The following is an 18578-nucleotide window of genomic DNA, read 5'->3' as shown; positions in this document are numbered from 1 at the left end:
AAACTCTGTCACCTTTGCACTAGCTTTTGTAAGTTTGCGCTTAGTATGCAAATGGAATAATGGCGAGCCGTTTCTTGGGATAACTTTCAAATTTCTGGAGGTACCACCTATGTGTTTCCGCTGCTGCCAATACTAAGTTAGACACCTGAAAGACACTAAATAAGAGAGTAAAGCACACGGAGAAATAAGTTTACTTTAGAAGACGTCTGTCTATGCGTGTGTGCGCACGCTCATGTGTGTACGTATATTTTCAGCACAAAAAAATCGTACCACAAATCCAAAAAGTAACCAGATTGTGAGATCTGTTCCTCCACTAGCGACCACAAGGCCAGCATATATAACCTTCATCATTATCAAAAGAGAAATTTAGCATATACATCAAGACTCGGAAAGAGTTTTAAGTTATTCGAACAAAAGAATTCTCTTTAAAAGCAGGCAGTGAAGAGAGTCAAGAGGCTTACTATCTCAGCCAGATAGTGTGGAGATGAAACAATTTCAAACCAATCACCATGAGGAATCACATATTCATCATTTGGTTCACTGTGATGTCGTAATGAGCCCTGTAATAATATTTCACATGTCAGGAACATTATAAAAGTGAATGCAAGGAAGATCGAGATAAGAAACACAATATCTTAGAATGCATGCTTATTTTTGATTGAGAGAGAAAAAATATGTGTGCGCGCGCGCATGCACGGTGATCCACTGGAGCCAAATTCCACTTGTCGCATGCTACTCTTACCTTTGACAATGAACTCAGCCATTCCACTTATTGAAAATTTATAAACCTCCAGAACATTATTGCAGCAAAGTGACAGTGGTGCTGCTGTGTAGAAGCTAACGTAAAAAAGGAACAGAAATCAGTAAAAAAAATCTTCTATTCCACAATTTTGAAAACAGCAAACACATGACGAGAACTGACAATAAGTTATGACTTCCAGTAAATATGGGCGACTACTGAGCTTCGCAATTATTGAGGTTTTGGGACAGGGCAGGGTTAATGATCAATTTTTCAAGTCGGCAGGGTTAATGATCAAATTTTCAAGTCAAATTTTGTAAATCAAATAATGTTATTGTTGATGATTGAATAATTTATTAAATGTTGATCAACGTAATTATTTATTATTATTGACATATTATTTAATTTAAAATTTTAGTTTACGTAGCAATATGCTTTGGTATATAACACAGCAGCCCCGAGCTTGAAAAATTATTAGATACTTTTAGTTTTTTTTTTTTTTTTTTTTTTTTTTTGTTAAACGATGGATTTTTTAGATTAGCCACTGATGAAGTTCAAACTTCCATTATTATTTGATATTTTTAGTTGGATATCTTTGAATTCAATATTACAATTATTTTTCTAACATGCTGGGGTCTATTTATCCCTTCTATGTTGAAAATCTTATCATTTCAGATTTTCTTTCTTACTTTTATGTTTTGCTATCTTCTCTTATCTAATCCGTTTTAACTTCTTATTTATGTCTCCCTCACTATGTATAACTTATTTTTTTCGTTATCAATAAAATTTCTCACGTACCATCGAGGTTTTTCAAAAAAAATCATTTTTAATTTCTCACACAATTGTTATCATAAACTTCCTCTCTTTTTTTTTCTTTTTTTTTTAATTAAGAAAACTAATAAAAAGGGCTTCAAAATTTTGAGTTTTAACAAAAAAATCATCATATAACGCTTCAAAACTTTGAGTTTTAACAAAAAACCATCACATAACTTTATTTAATGATACGGACAAGAGAAAAGAAACAAAAAACAAAAAACAAAATAAACTTAACAAAAAACCATCACATAACTTTATTTAATGATAAGAACAAGAGAAAGAAAACAAAAAAGAAAAAACAAAATAAACTTAACTAAAGGTGTGTGCAAAGAGCACTCAACCAATCCTTCAGTTGCATAACCCTTTGACATAATCCGAGCATATTTTATTCCTCTAAAATTAAAATTTCAAATTGAAATGGGTTCAGTTCGATTCTGAACCATATCTGGGGCGGTATGGTAGGGAGTCAGTCAGGTGTGGGTTGGGATGGTTGGGGGTAAGGGTGAGGCAACATCATTGACAACATCGTTGGACTCATCACCCGTTTTCTAGTAATGGTATTGAGCTATAAGCCATTCATGAATTTAATAGCATGGACGTTAATCTCTATCATGTTTTTTTAATCTTATTGCATTCTAATGAAAGAACTTGAATATCTGGGACGAGCATCTACTATTAAGTTTCATAAACAGTGTAGTATCGTTAGGTTTCATAAACAGTATAGAAAGTTTCATAAACTGTGACATCCCACATTGTCCAGGGGAGTGATCCTTAAATGTATATTCTCATCCCTACCTAGCACGAGGCCTTTTGGGAGCTCACTGGCTTCGGGTTCCGTAGAAACTCCGAAGTTAAGCGAGAAGGGGGCTAGAGCAATCCCATGATGGGTGACCCACTGGGAAGTTGCTCGTGAGTTCCCAAAAACAAAACCGTGAGGGAATGGTAAGCCCAAAGCGGACAATATCGTGCTACGGTGGTGGAGCGGGCCCGGGAAGTGATCCGCCCCGGGCCGGGATGTGACAATTTGGTATCAGAGCCTAACCCTGGTTGCGTGTGTACCGACGAGGACGTCGAGCCCCTAAGGGGGTTGGATTGTGACATCCCACATCGTCAAGGGGAGTGATCCTTAAATGTATATTCCCATCCCTACCTAGCACGAGACCTTTTGGAAGCTCACTGGCTTCGGGTTCCGTAGGAACTCCGAAGTTAAGCGAGAAGGGGGCTAGATCAATCCCATGATGGGTGACCCACTGGGAAGTTGCTCGTGAGTTCCCAAAAACAAAACCGTGAGGGAATGGTAAGCCCAAAGCGGACAATATCGTGCTACGGTGGTGGAGCGGGCCCGGGAAGTGATCCACCCCGGGCCGGGATGTGACATAAACAGTGTTGTACTGTTAAGTTTCATAAATAGTGTAGTACCCTTAAGTTTCTTAAATAGTGTAGTAAGTGTCATAAACAGTGTAGTAAGTTTCATAAACAGTATTAAGTTTTATAAACAGTATAGTAAGTTTCATAAACAGTTTGTGTGAGGGGCGCATAGGTCCGCGCCTCAGTTTTTTTTTTTTTTTTTTTTAAATATTAAAATTATGTATTTTTTCATTAAAATTTAAGTTTTTTTTGTCCTTTTTATTAAAATTTAAGGTTTTTTTTTTTCATTAAATAAAGTTATAGCATGACTTTTTATTAAGATAAATTTAGTTTAAGCCTTTTTCATGAAAGTTTTCTTTTTTATAAGCAGAAATTGAATTCAAAGTACACACCCACCTATTCTTCAATTGTACCTTTTGCTTAAAAAAGAATCATTTTTGAATGATGTCAAGGGGTGACAAGTGGATTTAGATGCTAGATGGTTTTGATTCAAGGTGTTTTCTTTTGTTCTTTTTGTCAAACGATAGAATTTGTTAAATTAGATGTTGGATTAGACACCAACAAAGGGGGGTTTGAACCCATGTCATTATGCAAGAGCTCAACTCCTTTCCACCATTGTGGTAAATGGCCAATTGCAATTTAAGATGTTTTCCACTCATATGCATATGTTAAGGGAAAGTAAAATAAGATGAAGAAAATGCAATTACAATTAATATTTTAACATATAACGTTGTGGACTTACTAGATTACCTACATTGATATCACTTGATGAATTACGATATGCAATACTCATGTAGAACAAATGCTTATGTTATTGATTTGCCGGATTCTCTGGGAATTTTCAATACTTTTAAAGTTGCTAATCTATGTGAATTCAAGGACTATGAAGTTCTTTATCCTCACCATAACTCGGGGTCGAGTTCTTTTGAAGTGGAGGGGACTGATGTAGTGGATCAAAGAGGAAATGGATCGTTGGAAGACAAAAGAACACAATGGGAATTTGCAGATTTGGCGTCTGAGCTCCAATTTGGGTCCATCACACCTTTTCAGAGAGGGAATGACGCTACGAGTCAAACTCACTGCTTTACTGTGACATATGATAGATTTTTCCCTCCAGAGTCGTTTCAGCCTCCAAAATAATATTTTAATTCGTAATAAAAAAAAATCTGAGCTTTGAGTTGCCATCCAATTAATGTTGTTTTAATTGTTTGAGCCATTTGAGTTGTTCAAGGAGTTCTAATCAATCTACTTAAAGCCTTTTGTTGTTTTAATATACTCATTCAATTATCAAATAAACAAAGAACCTTTTGGAATTTCTCTCAATTTTATGATGGATTCCATACTTGTTCTTCAAGGACAAGGATTAGTTGATAACTCTTTTGATCAATTCATGGTGCATCAATAGGTACCATAGTGGGTTTCTCCTGTCTAGGCAACGTTGATTGTTTTATCTATCTATGAGTAACCGTGATTGTGAACCTGCCCTTACGGACTTAGACGCTCAAACGGAACAAATTACAACTTTGACTGCATAATTTGGATAGCTTCGTGGAATGTTGCTCCAAGCCCTTGGCCAAAATAGCTGAAGAGTTACCGGATGCAATAATCAGGGAGTTTTGAGGCCTCGTGTTCTAGACAATGAATTGGAATTCGAGGAAGAAACTGTAGACCATGCTTGGTTAATAATCAAAATCATAAAACCGCAACAACTTTCATGATTTTTGGATTAAGGCCGACATTCCAAATTTTGTGGGAAATCTGAAAATCGAAGACTTCCTGTATTGGCTAGTGGACGAAGTAGAAAGATTCTTTAACGTCATGAAGGTCCCCGAGACAAAGATGGTGAAGATGGTTGCCTTCTATCTTACAGCAACTGCTGCTGCTTAGTGGGATCAATTACAAAACACCTGGCAGAGGCAAGGAAGAATTGAATTCGAATGTGGAGGAAAATGAAGCAACGCCTGATGGACCATTTTTTACATGCGGACTTGTTTGGGCCCAAAATAATATTATTGGGCCGAGCTTAGGTTTATGTTCGATCCAAAGCTCTTCCAAAAATACTATAAGCCATCCAGTGGTCATAAGCTGCCCAGTCAGGTCGGCTGAGTCCTATTACAAGAAGGATTAATCTGGGCATGAGTGAATAAGTTGAATCCTAGTAATATAAGGAGTCTCAATGGAATAAGGATGCTGAGGTTTGAGAAGTGAATGTGGCCGGATAAAGAGGTTGGTTCAAAGTCTTAATGGAGGAAGGATTGGCCGAAATCTATTTAGATTAGGATGAGGAATCCTAACCCAAGTATAGTTTGGTTCGGCCATGATGAGGTTGGCTGTTATAAATAAGATGGGGGTGCATCATTCTAAGTCCCTCCAATTCAACACACAAACTGCCATGCGCAAATCCTCGTTCTATGCGAAACCTCTCAACAACCTCGAGATTTTTGTTTTCCTTTTTCACCAACACATCTTTAGTTTGGATAAATAGCACTGTGAAGGCAACCGGTGAACATCTTCAGTTTGGATAAACAGCACTGTTGCCATAGAATTAGCTGATCGTGAATCACCTTTAGTTTAGATAAACAGCAATGCGTCGAGACTGACCGATTACCTATCCAAGTTTCGGTTGAGAAGGATTTTCGAATCCTTACTGGCGGAGGTCATCTCATTAGCCTTTTCGGTGAAGTGGGGTGTTACAGTTTACTGGGCTCGGCACATTGAACGCCGAGTTTGTTTTATGATTGGGTATTCACAAGTAAGTTTTAGAGTTTGGCATTCTGACGGCCGAACCATATTCACCATCAAGACATGCATCTCTTTTGAGTACTTGTGTCCATATAGTTTGGTACCGGTTCGGCGTGCTTATACTCTTACGAATATAATCACTGTAACTGAACCCGACGTCGACAATCCGTGAACTTCGCAAAACTAGCAGCCTTGTCTTCAGGCTTTAGAACTCGAAGGTCGAGACGTATTCCTTCCTCAGCTGTAGTCGCAAGATCAAGAAGTCAGCAGCACACTTAACGCAACATCAACACATTGTACTCCTCGGCCGACGAGTTGGCACGCCCGCATCAACCGAATTACGTAGTTAGCTCATTAGTTACTCGACCTGCGTGCCACGTAGGCTTGTTAGTTTTTGGGGTCAACATTTTGGCATACCCGGTGGGACCCATTGCTGAAGCTACAAAGTTCATGATCATTGAGGTATGGTCAGTAAAAAAAAAGATAGGGATGGGTAAATTAGCGACTAATCTTCCACCTATGGTCTAAAACCCAGATCATGACAGCCTGTTACAAACACAAAATCCTCTTGCGGCCATCACACCTGAAGCCACGAGTGTGACATGCCGAGGAAATGAAGTTAGTCTCAGCGGACAAGCTCGTGATGCGGAGAACACCACCAAAACGACAAAAGCAATTTGTGTCAAATGAATAATCGAAGATTGCGATGAAGATGATGGTAAAGGTTCTGATCCACCGACTAGATCTTTTCTTCTGAGAAGACTCAAAGAGCAATCTCAGATTTTCAGTCGATAAGTAAGGAGCATACTTGAAGTAATACGCAGTAATGGTAAGACACATAACAAAATGCTCGAACTGTTGGTTAGTAAAGTTTGCGACGACGGACCCACCGATCGTTACTGACAACTTCCACCTAAGGGTAATCCGGTATTAACGTTACAGGCCGAAACAGGATTAGCTCCGCTCAAAATGATCGATTTGGAAAAAAGAGGAGGATCAAGCAGTAGATTAGACAGGTCCAATCAGAGAAAGGAAACGACATCCGTCGATGTGATCGAGGTCCAAAGAATGATCGATTCGACCTTAAAAAAGGGTCAAAGTTCCCAAAGTTTATCTATCCATACCCAGCTTATGTAGAAAAGTTCGAATATCCTAAGGTTTCAAAATCCCAGACTTTAGCCTTTTTGCTGGCGAATCGTCCCTGTCTTTGTTAGAACATGTGGCTCGGTTCACTGCATAATGCAGAGATGTTAATAGTGACTTCCATAAACTGCGATTATTCAACTTCTCGCTAACAAGTTCGACATTCGCTTGGTACATCAACCTCCCGCCTAATTCCCTCCAAAGTTGGGAGGAACTGGTTGAGAAATTCCATGAATAATTTTATTGACCAGGGATGGAAATGTCAGTTTCATCACTAGCTAAGATGACTAAAACATCTGATGAATCGCCAATGGAATACTTAACGAGGTTCAAGTCGGCCAAAAATTGATGCCAAGTACCTCTCCCTGAAGTTGAATTCGTCAAAATCGCTTTGAACAGCTTGGATGTGGAATATAAAAAGAAATTTTTGGAGGTAAACTTCTGAGATATGTATGAACTGGCCCAGCACGTCGAGCAATATGATTATTTGCTCTGAGAATAAAAGATCTCGAAATCCCCATCTCGGGGAACGATTTACAAAAATTCCACGGTTAGCTATGCATCGACTGAAGGCAAGGAGCCCCGATACGCCAGTGTGGACGCGGGTGAGATAATGATAGATAAACTGTAATATGCAAGGCTTTGGCTCAAATTAATTCCAAGGAAGCCAAAACTCGCTCGGCCTCTGAAGAGACAATGAAAACATCAAAAGTTTACACCTTTGATATCACCAAGGCCGATGCAATTTTCGACCAGTTGTCACTGGCAAAGATCATCAAACTTTGGCCACGACATAACATTCCAAAGGCCGAAGAGCTGAAAGGCAAAACGTATTGTAAGTACCACAACTCGAATAAGCATACCACAAATAGTTGCGTCATGTTCCGTAATGCCATTCAAAGCTGGATTGATAAAGGCAACCTAAAATTTCCTAAAAAACAGATGACTGTCGATGTTGATCCTTTCCCTTTAGGGACAGTTGGCATGGTAGATGCTCATTTGCCCAAGACAAAGGGAAGAGGAAGGTCGAGTTCATTCTAATACTATGTCCTAAAGCAGAATTCTCGGCCGCGACTCAAGCTTGATCTATTTTCAAACGAACCACCTACAGAATTGTCGAGACCGGCTATAGTCAAATCTATGTCAGACTCCAGTGCAGAAGAAACTGATTGACTGATGGTTTTATGCAGCCATTGTAAAACATGCATCGTCCTACCCGAACCAAAGGAGAAACCAGCTCAAGTCCTAACACCACGGTAACCATCCACGGCCACGACAACACCTCTAAAGGTACTCGGCGCAGGCTAGCGCTAGAAGGTGTTTGATAGGCTCGGGCCTCAAATACAAACAGACGGTCCAACTTTAGCTAGACGATGTTTTGATTTGGATGTGCCGTTTTATAATCAGGATTATTACTTGCATAACTTCAGTAGCTCGAGTTCATTGGCAAACTAAAAAACCTTCAAGCCACTTGAGCCACGAGACCAACGTTGGTATAGTTACAGTTCTCCTATCGGCATATATATTGCATTATCCAAATCTTAGAAATGTCGACGCCAACGGATAGACTGCATGGCTCGACAACAGGAAACACAGGCTACTTCGGCTACCAAATGGCAATCGAAAGAAGCTGCAGGATTCCAGAATGATCATCGATTTTTTTTGGAGTAGAGGGGAGTTTTTTCTTGGCCAGGGGAGGAACCTCCTCAAAGACAGAAGCAATGGCCTGTAACGGAGCTACAGGTTCCTCGACCATCGTGGCAACGACCAGTTCATCCACGATCTGAGGATCGAGTCGATCCTTGGGTTGCACTTCCATCGAGGCCTGGACGGCAGGAACATGAGGCGAGGCATCAGGGTTGTCGCTCCTGTGGTATGGTTGAAGATAACGTGAATCTCCCGCTTACCCTTCTTCGCCAATTACTTGACACGTTTTGTGAGCCGGGGAATGTCACCTGCCATCTTGGCCTCCAACCGAGACCGTTTGCTCAATTGGGTTGGCAAAGTAGTCTTAAGAAGGAGAGCCAACTTCTTCTTGACCGCGGCCGTGGTTACTTCATTTGCTCGCTTTGGCGCTCGGGCGCCTGAGAACGGTATGACCGATAGGGCTGAGGTGAATGAGCATGGTGTTAGTGGCTGAGCTCCAGAAGTTCTTTGTCCGTGGCGATTTCCACGGTAAAGAGTCTAATGACATTATAGATACCAAGAGTCTAATGACATTATAGATACCAAGAATCTTTCATTTTTGGCCAAAGAATTTTTCCATCTGTTCGACCCAAGTTGCCCAAGCTGTGATGGTCGAAGGCCAGGCTCCTTGGGGCTTAGTTAGGTCCCACTTCGACCAATCGAAACCTTGCAACAAGGGCGCCAGACAATGAGCCTTGAGGAGGGTGATGATAGGCGATGACACGACGTCCTTGAAGAGTGGCCTCAAGATTTGATGAAAAGTGCTTAACTCACCTTCGAATCGCAGGTCTTGTATGGCGCTTTGGTCAATGAAGTCTTGACACTTGGCGTATTCGTCGAAAAGTTTGGAAATGAAGGTTTTGGAAGCCATTGTGGAGAACTCGAAGAAATTTCTGGACTTAAAGGTTTTCTGGTTAAAGAATGTGCTTTGAAGGTGTTCTGGAAGGAAAGGTTCATGATTTTTGAAAGCGTAAAGGTTTGAATGAAGAGAGATGAGTATTTATAGGTGTTTTGGGGGAAGATCTAATTGTTTAAAGTTTCAAATGAAGGAGAAGACCAATCAGGATTTAGTAATCATAATGAATATTCAAAGAATCCAAGTGAAATGATCGAGAAACTTGCAAAATAAGACTGCACGACTGCGTTTGACAGCGAGTTTAATTGGGAAGAGACACTTGAGTATTTGCACGTCTCGAAGAGACCGAAAATTGGCGGATCAAGGTTATAATGATGGCGTGGGCGTTTCAATGTCATGTAAGGAAAACATGCTCAGAAGATGCCATGTGGTAGGGTGTCTGACAAAATTTTGATCATGCAATCGTGCTACATAAATGCACTTAAGTGGATGGGATATTCGGGATTTTCGTTGTCTTCCAGAGATACATCAAAGAATTCTAGGCCGAAGACCTCAGAAGCGAGGGGGCAATGTTTGGGCCCAAAATAATATTATTGGGCCGAGCTTAGGTTTATGTTCAGTCCAAAGCTTTTCCAAAAATACTATAAGCTGTCCAGTGGTCATAAGCTGCCCAATCAGGTCGGTTAAGTCCTATTACAAGAAGGATTAATCTGGCTATGAGTGAATGAGTCGAATCCTAGTAATATAAGGAGTCTCAATGGAATGAGGATGCTAAGGTTTGAGAAGTGAATGTGGCCGGATAAAGAGGTTAGTTCAAGTCCTAATGGAGGAAGAATTGGCCGATATCTATTTAGATTAGGATGAGGAATCCTAACCCAAGTATAGTTTTGGTTCAGCCATGATGAGGTTAGCTGCTATAAATAAGATAAGGGTGCATCATTCTAAGCTCCTCCAATTCAACACACAAACTGCCCTACTCAAACCCTCACTCTACGCGAAACCTTTCAACAACCTTGAGATTTTTGTTTTCCTTTTTTGCCAAAACATCTTTAGTTTGGATAAACAGCACTGTGAAGGCAACCGTTGAACATCTTCAGTTTGGATAAACAGCACTATTGCCGTAGAATCAGCCGACCGCGAAGTACCTTCAGTTTGGATAAACAACACTACGTCGAGACCAACTGATTACCTATCCAAGTCTCGATCGAGAAGGATTTTCAAATCCTTATTGGCAGAGGTCATCTCATTAGCCTTTTTGGCGAAGTGGGGTGTTACAGATTACTGGGCTCGGCACATTGAATGCCGAGTTTGTTTTATGATTAGGTATTTATAAGTAAGTTTTAGAGTTCGGCATTTTGACGGCTGAACCACATTCACCATCAAGACATACATCTCTTTTGAGTACTTATGTCTATATAGTTTGGTACCGGTTCGGCGTGCTTATACTCTTACGAATATAATCACTGTAACCGAACTCGGCTCCGACGATCCGTGAATTTCCCATGACTAGTAGCCTTGTCTTCAGGCTCTAGAACCCGAAGGTTGAGACGTGTTCCTTTCTCGGCAGCAGTCGCAAGATCAAGAAGTCAGAAGCGCACTCAACGCAACATCAACACATTGTACTCCTCGACCGAGCTCGGCCGATGAGTTGGCACGCCCGCATCAACCGAATGACGTAGTTAACTCATTAGTTACTCGGCCTGTGCGCCACGTAGGCTTGGAAGTTTTTGGGGTCAACAGGATTATAGATAGCTTTTGTACCATATATACATTAGTTGCATCTAAGGAAACAAAAACTTGACAGATTATACAGATGATTTCATGCGACTTCCCGAGTGAAGCCATATGCCATATATAGGAAACCAAAAGGTTGTCAGGTATGTGAATAAATTGAATCCCTCTATTCAAGAAAAGGTTGCGTTGTAGAACTTGTGGAATTTGCAAAAGGCCATTAACAAGGCAGAAATGATGGAGAAAGAGAAGCGACAAACCTTTTTTCACGATTTACCTAAATTCCTGTTGTCTCGGTGCAAATAAAGGAAAATTTGTGCCACAAAATGTTGGAGGGTTGAAAACTTCAAATTTTCTTTCTCGAGCATCAAATTGAGGGAGTAGCAGAACTTTTGACAATGGGAAGAGTAGAAAACAACCTTTAAAGAAGAATCTGTATGTCAAACTACAGGGGACATTTGTTATTGGTGCAACAAAACTAGGCATCGGTCTAATATTTGTCCCGAACAGAATTAAGCCAATTTGCTGGAGGCTGACAAGAAAAACGAAGATGAGTACGATGAAGAAGAAGCTAGTGGTGATGATGACTATGCAAGCGCTGAATTTGAAACTAAAGAAAGAATGGATCGCCACACTTTGGTGTTGTAGCGAGTTCTTTTAACACCAAACGAGACATGGAAGTAACACTGTATTTTTTGTTCTATTTGCTTCATCAAAGTTTGCGAAGTGATTGTAGACAACATAAGTTTGAGAATTTCATGGCCAAGAAAGTGGTAGATCATTTGTAGCTACCTATGGAGCCTCATGTCATCCTACATTCGCTTAGATGGGTGAAGAAAAGACCTTCTACTCGGATCATAGAAAGTTGTCGTGTCCAACTTTTCATCGGTAAACATTACTGGGATTAACTAGTTTACGATGTTACTAATATGGATGCCTGCCATATATTGTTAAGGAGTCTTTGAAAATTTGATGTGAATTTGACATTAATAATGTGGTGTTATTTACTTGGAACAAGCGGAATTGTGCGATGGATCATGTTTTTCCTTCCGATGCACCGAAAGTAAAAAGTACTAGTTACCTAACTGAACTAGCAACAAGAAGAAGATTGAAGGGGACATAAAATAAGCTAATTCTTTATTTACAATCGTGATGAAGGGTTGGCAAAAGATAGAATATGAACAAATTCTTTAGGAAATGCAACAATTACTGGAAGAGTTTCAAGAACTCATTGCTAACGAGTTGTCTAACGAACTTCCTCCTATGAGAAATATCCAGCATCAAATTGTTTTGGTATCTGGGGCTAGTCTACCAAATCTTCCCCATTATCGGATTAGCCATGCAGAGAATGAGATTTTTAGGGAGTAAATTGAAGACTTGCTGAGAAATAGCTTTATCAGAGAAAGCATAAGCACTTGTGCAGTACCTGTTCTATTGGTTCCAAAGAAAGACAAAGAAAACAAAACGACATAGTGTATGTGTGTTGACAGCCGAGCTATCAACCGGATCACCATCAAATACAGATTTCCTGTATCTCGGTTGGATGATATGTTAGATGTACTAAAAGAATCATAACCGTTTTAAAAAAATCAACCTTCGTAGTAGCTACCATAGATTTGAACCAAGCTTAGAAATTAGTGGAAAATGGCGTCCAATAGCAAAGATGGATTGTCCGAGTAGATAGTGATGTCGTTTGGACTATCCAGTGCGCTGAGTAGTTTCATAAGGCTTATGAATCAAGTTCTTAATCCCTTTATTGGCCTCTTTGTTGTGGTTTATTTGACGATATTTTAATCTATAACAAGACCAAGGAAGAACACCTGATGCATTTAAGACAAGTTTTGAGCGTGTTGAAAGAAAATAAATTGTAGATGTATCTTAAGGGATGCATAATTTTTCAAATAAATTGCTATTTCTGAGATTTGTGGTTGGTGAGAATAGCATTCAAGTGGATGATGAGAAGACTAAGGCCATCTGAGATTGACCAACTTTAAGGTACATGTCTGACGTAAGAAGTTTCCATGGCTTGACTATTTTTTATCGGAGATTTGTGCGGCATTACAGCGCCATCACCACACCTATCACATAATATTTTAAGAAAGACAAGTTCCATTGGGGAAAGGAACAATAACAAAGCTTTGTCCTAACCAAGGAGAAGCTTTGTACCACTCCAATGTTGCTCTTCCGAATTTTGAGAAAAGTATTCAATGTCGAATGTGATGCAAGTGGAGTAGAGTGGGAACTGTTCTTTTCGAAGAGAATAGAACTATAGTTTTCTTCTCTGAAAATTTAAGTGAAGCCCGTAAAAAATAGAGCACTTATGATCAGGAGTTCTATACGATTATTCAAGATTTGAAGTAATGAGAACATTATCTCATTTAGAAAGAATTTGTGCTATTCACAGATCATCAAGCTTTGATGTTTATTAACAATTAGAAACATGTTAATCAAATGCATGTCAAATGGGTACTTTCTTACAGAATTTCCATTTGTTTTATAAATCTAGAGCTCAAAATTGTGTTGCTGATGCCTTGAGTAGACGAGTGTTATTGTCGATCATTATTTCTTAGGAAGTTGACGGGTTCAAGTGCTTGAAGGAGTTGTATGAAACTTAAGATGATTTTCAGGAAATCTTGAGGAAGTGCATTAACCATGAACCTATGGCAGATTACTTTATCAATGTAGGTTTTCTGTTGAAAAGCAACTAGTTGTGTATTCCCATCTATTCCTTGGGGGAGAAGCTTATTTGAGATTTACATAGACGAGGGTTAATGGGTCATCTAGCTTTGAGAAAACGATAGCAAGTTTGGAGGAAAGGTATTTTTGGCCACATTGAAGTAAGATGTTGGAGTAATTATTCGGAAATGTTTTACTTGCCAGGTTTCGAAAGGGCAAGTCCAAAGCACTCGCATTTACATGGCATTGCCTGCTTCCAAAGACATTTAGCAAGACCTTGCTATGAATTTTGTGCTTGGGCAACCCGAATGTAAAGAGGAGTGGATTTGGTTTTTGTTGTGGTTGACAAGTTCTCCAAGGTGGTTTATTTCATTACTTGCAGAAAAATTGCTAATGCATTAAACACAACCACTGTTTTTCAGGGAGGTTGTCCAATTGCATAGAGTACCTAAGCCCATTAGTTCTGATCGAGACGCCAAATTCTTAAGTCATTTTTAATTACATTGTGGAGAATGTTTGGGACTACTTTGAATCGAAGTACTATTGCAACTCTCCAAACTGATGAATAGAAAGAGATTACCAACAAGACTCTTGGCAACATGGTTCAAAGCATTTATGGAGAAATTTCAAAATAGTGGTACTATGCCCTGCCTCAGATAGAGTTTGCATATAATAGTGATGTTTATCATGCAACGGTGAAATCACCGTTTTCACTATTTACACTGCCATTCCTCACTATATGACGGATTTGGTGAAACTGCCTAAAGGTTATGGAGTTAGTGTTGTTGCAAAAATATGGTGAAAAATGTGGTGGCAATTCATGATGAGGTCAAACAGCGGTTTGAGCAAACCAATGCCAAGTATAAGATGATATCTGAAAAACATAATGAGTTAAAATATTTCAAGAAGGACATTCTATCATGGTGTTTTTTAGGAGAGAGAGTTTCCCTGCTGAAACTTATAGCAAATTAAAGTCATGGAAATATGGTCCATTCAAAGTTCTTAAGCGAATTAATGACAATGCTCATGTTACTGGCTTGTCGGATTCTATGGGAATTTCCAATACTTTCAATGTTTGCAATGAGTTCAAGTACGATGAAGTTCTTTTTCTTGACCCTAACTCAAGGTCAAGTTTTTCTGAAATGGAGAAAACTGATGTAGAATAAATGACAAAGTGGATAAAAAAGGAAATGGATTGTCAAAAGACAAATGGATGCAGTGAGAATTTGCAGATTTGACGTCCGAACTCTGATTTGGGCCCATTATACATTTCTGGAAAAAGAATAATGCCAAGAGTCAAACTCACTACTTTGTCATGATATAAAATAATTTTTGGTCATCTAGGATCGTTTCAGCCTCCTAAACATAATTTTAATTTTCACAATAAAAATTGGACCTTTGAGTTGTCATTCGATTAATGTTGAAATAATGTCGTTTTAATTGTTTGAGTCCTTTGAATTGTTCATGGAGTTGTAATCAGTCTACTTAAAGCATTTGACCGTTTCAATGTATCCATTCAATCATCAGTTAAACAAACAATGGCTTAGGATTCCCTTAATTTTTCTGGTGGATTCCAGACTTGTTCTTCAAGGGATCATGTTGGTAAGCCTTTTGGTTAATTAATGTTGCGTCAAATACTCAGAGATGCACTCTATAGTTGTTGGTTGACAATTTTGAATCAAGACATTCATTCTTGTTTTGAATCGATATAATTTTGAAATAACAAATAAAAAGAAACCTAAAACCATATTTTCCCAACCTACAAGGTCGCACCACCCCTTTTCCCAACATCAATGCACCTCTCTTGTTGTGGGATCCACGACATTCATATAGACAAATAATGAAGAAACTAACAAAATTTGAGAGAGATGTATGACACTGAAATAAATAATAAGTAAATGTATGAGATTGAAATGTTTTACAGATGAGGGTGCAAAATGTAATTTAACTAGATATCTTTTATTAGTTGTTAGCATAAATGCGGAACCCACTGTTACCATGTGATCACTTAACAACTAACTTAACAGATTTCCAACGGTCGTATGAGATTGAAGTAAAATGATAAATAAATGTATGAGATTGAAATGTTTTAAAGATTTTATATGAGGTTACAATTGCATCCAAATATGAGATGGTAAAATATAATTTACTCTTTTTTGTTTCAAACCATAAAACCATATAGTTGATTTGAAGCATTATTTCAAAATAATGCTTTTTCTAGTTATTATACATCTACTCTACTTTTACACAAAATTTATCAAACATTAATAAATTGCTGGTTATGCTCACATCAAATATAAACTTTAGTTACTTGATGCCAGATTTTTTTTTTTTCCTCACCTAATTTCCCACATAGCACTTCAAAAAGTAGTTTTTTTGCACAGCGATGTGAAACTAAGCTGAAATAAATTGTCTGCATCTAAAAATTTCTCTAATTTAAGGAATAAGAAAAAAGGAAAACTAATGAAAAAGACTTGAAAATTTTGAGTTTTAACGATAAGGACAAAATAAAGGGTAAAGTGAATAGTACCATGATTGACTTTTTAGTGTAAAAATGTGGTTTTTTGTTAAAGTAAACAGTACCGGGAGTTTTTCGTTAAAGTTCCCTAAGAAAAAAATATATTTAGACCAAAACAGGGTCAAAGCTAGAAAGTTAGTTTATTGGGAGCACAATTAAGTAGTGGTAGATGCAAGATTCTATCCTCGTTACATCCAACAATAGCACAGGTATCGCCAAGTATATTTTCTCCCATTTTTTTCAGTGAGGCATTTTATCAAGTACTAGCTCGACCCATACGATTGTGTGCTTAGCGTACATCCCGCACTCTATTGCTTTTTTAATTGTGTGTTTAGGTCAATATTGTTATAGTCAATAAAGCAATATGTGTAAAGTAAGGAGCTCCAATTTATGAGGGGATATATATAGTACGATTAGAAGGAGGGTGGGTTAATAGGTCTTTTATTATTTCAAGTAAAAATGATTAACTTTAAACAACTATTTTTCAAAAACGATGTCATGAGTTGACATAACCAACTCTAATATCCAATTTTGGGTGTCTTGGACTAAAATCGAGTGATAAAATTGCACTAAAAAAAGATTCCAGGGTGATAGAAACACAGACTACTATATCAAAAGGGTGTTTATATACCCACCCTAATGTCTTATCTTTCCACCCACCTTATATTCCCACCCACCATAAAAAGTAAAATGAAACTCATACTATTTTCGTGCCCACTATTATTCCCAAAGCACCCTTACCCCAACACCCTGCTCATTGGCCTTTTATTCCGATTGTTACTGGTGGCTTAATTAAAGCCTAGATCCTATCATATCAGTGCTTGATTTCCTTCTCCTGTAACATTTTTTGCATTCTACTTTCAATTCTTTAAATAATATTTTCAAATATGATGGAAGAGTTGGCTTTCATTGCTGCTAAGGGTGGGCACTTAGAATCGAAAACCGAAACCGAAACACGAATCGAATCGGACCGCACCGAACAGTTTGGTTTTGCGGTTTTGAAACGGTTGTGGTTTTGAAACCGAACCATGGCAAAGAAAACAGTTTGGTTTCGGTTTTGGGTTTTCAAAACCGCACCGAAACCGCACCATATATTGAATGTTTTTGCTGCATTGTTGTTGCCGTTTTTGCTGCACTTGTGGGATTTTGGACAAGTTCTTATGTCATGAAAGTGAAAATTGCTTTGGCAGAGAAGGGAGTCCAGTACCTCTATTTGGAAGAAGAACATCTTCTCCAAAAAAGCAAGAGCCCTTTGCTTCTCAAGGTCAACCAAATGCATTAGAAAGTTCCTGTCCTCATTCATAACGATATTGGTGCAGCTCAATCAAAAACTGAACCGAAACTGTTTGTAACTCAAACTAATTATTTATACCGATGAATGCAGCAATTAGGGGTGGGTGTGGTGCGGTTTCGAGTGAAACCGCACCGAACTGAACCATACGGTTTGGTTTCATTTCGGTTTTGGCTTCAAAACCACATCGTAAAAAGTTTCAGTTTCGGTTGCAGTTTCACTCAAAACTGCACCGCACCCACCCCTAATTGCTGCATTCATTGGTATAAATAATTAGTTTGAGTTACAAGAGTCCTACTGGAATACTAAGTTTCCATCTGTATCGAATACACAAGATTACAATTATCACATTATTTGACAGATTACAATATACTTATTATCAACATGGGGCTTTTGTTTAACAATTTTGAAACAAAATAGAAAGGAAAATGCCGAGCTCGTTGGTCACTTGATACAATCATACACATACTCTGCATTTCCATTGCAATTTGCACGCTTTGCCTATGCCTGGGTAGCTGCAACGGTAGTGGCATCTCAATCCGCAATAATCGTCTTCCCTCCAAATACCTCATCGCCTTCCTCTCTCTCTTTGCCATTCACCAACACAAAGTGAGAGAAACATGACCCTCACTTGTGTCACCTGTCCACGAGATCCAGTCCGTCTCAGTTATGATCACAATAGCATGCTTAATCGTTTTGTCCATTATGGGAGTTGGAGTTTTGGAAAAGATCGGAGGAGACGATAAAATGGGATGCGAGCGGTGTGCTAAATTGCTAAGGATGGGGGAATGGTGCTTCCTTTTTTACTGTCCTTATATGTCATTTTATGAGAGGATATATTAGTCATTAAAAATTTAATAAAAAATAAGGTGGGAAGATAAAATATTGAGGTGAGTATAATAGCATTCTATCAAAAAATCTTGACTAATTATATTATGACATTAAGTATATCTATTCATATTTTTGGCATACTAAAAAATTTCTCCAAACAAAGGTGTCTTGTTCAGCTTTT

The sequence above is a fragment of the Pyrus communis genome, chromosome 2, assembly GCF_963583255.1.
Source record: "Pyrus communis chromosome 2, drPyrComm1.1, whole genome shotgun sequence".
Lineage (NCBI taxonomy): Eukaryota > Viridiplantae > Streptophyta > Magnoliopsida > Rosales > Rosaceae > Pyrus > Pyrus communis.
This window is presented reverse-complemented; position numbering follows the sequence as displayed.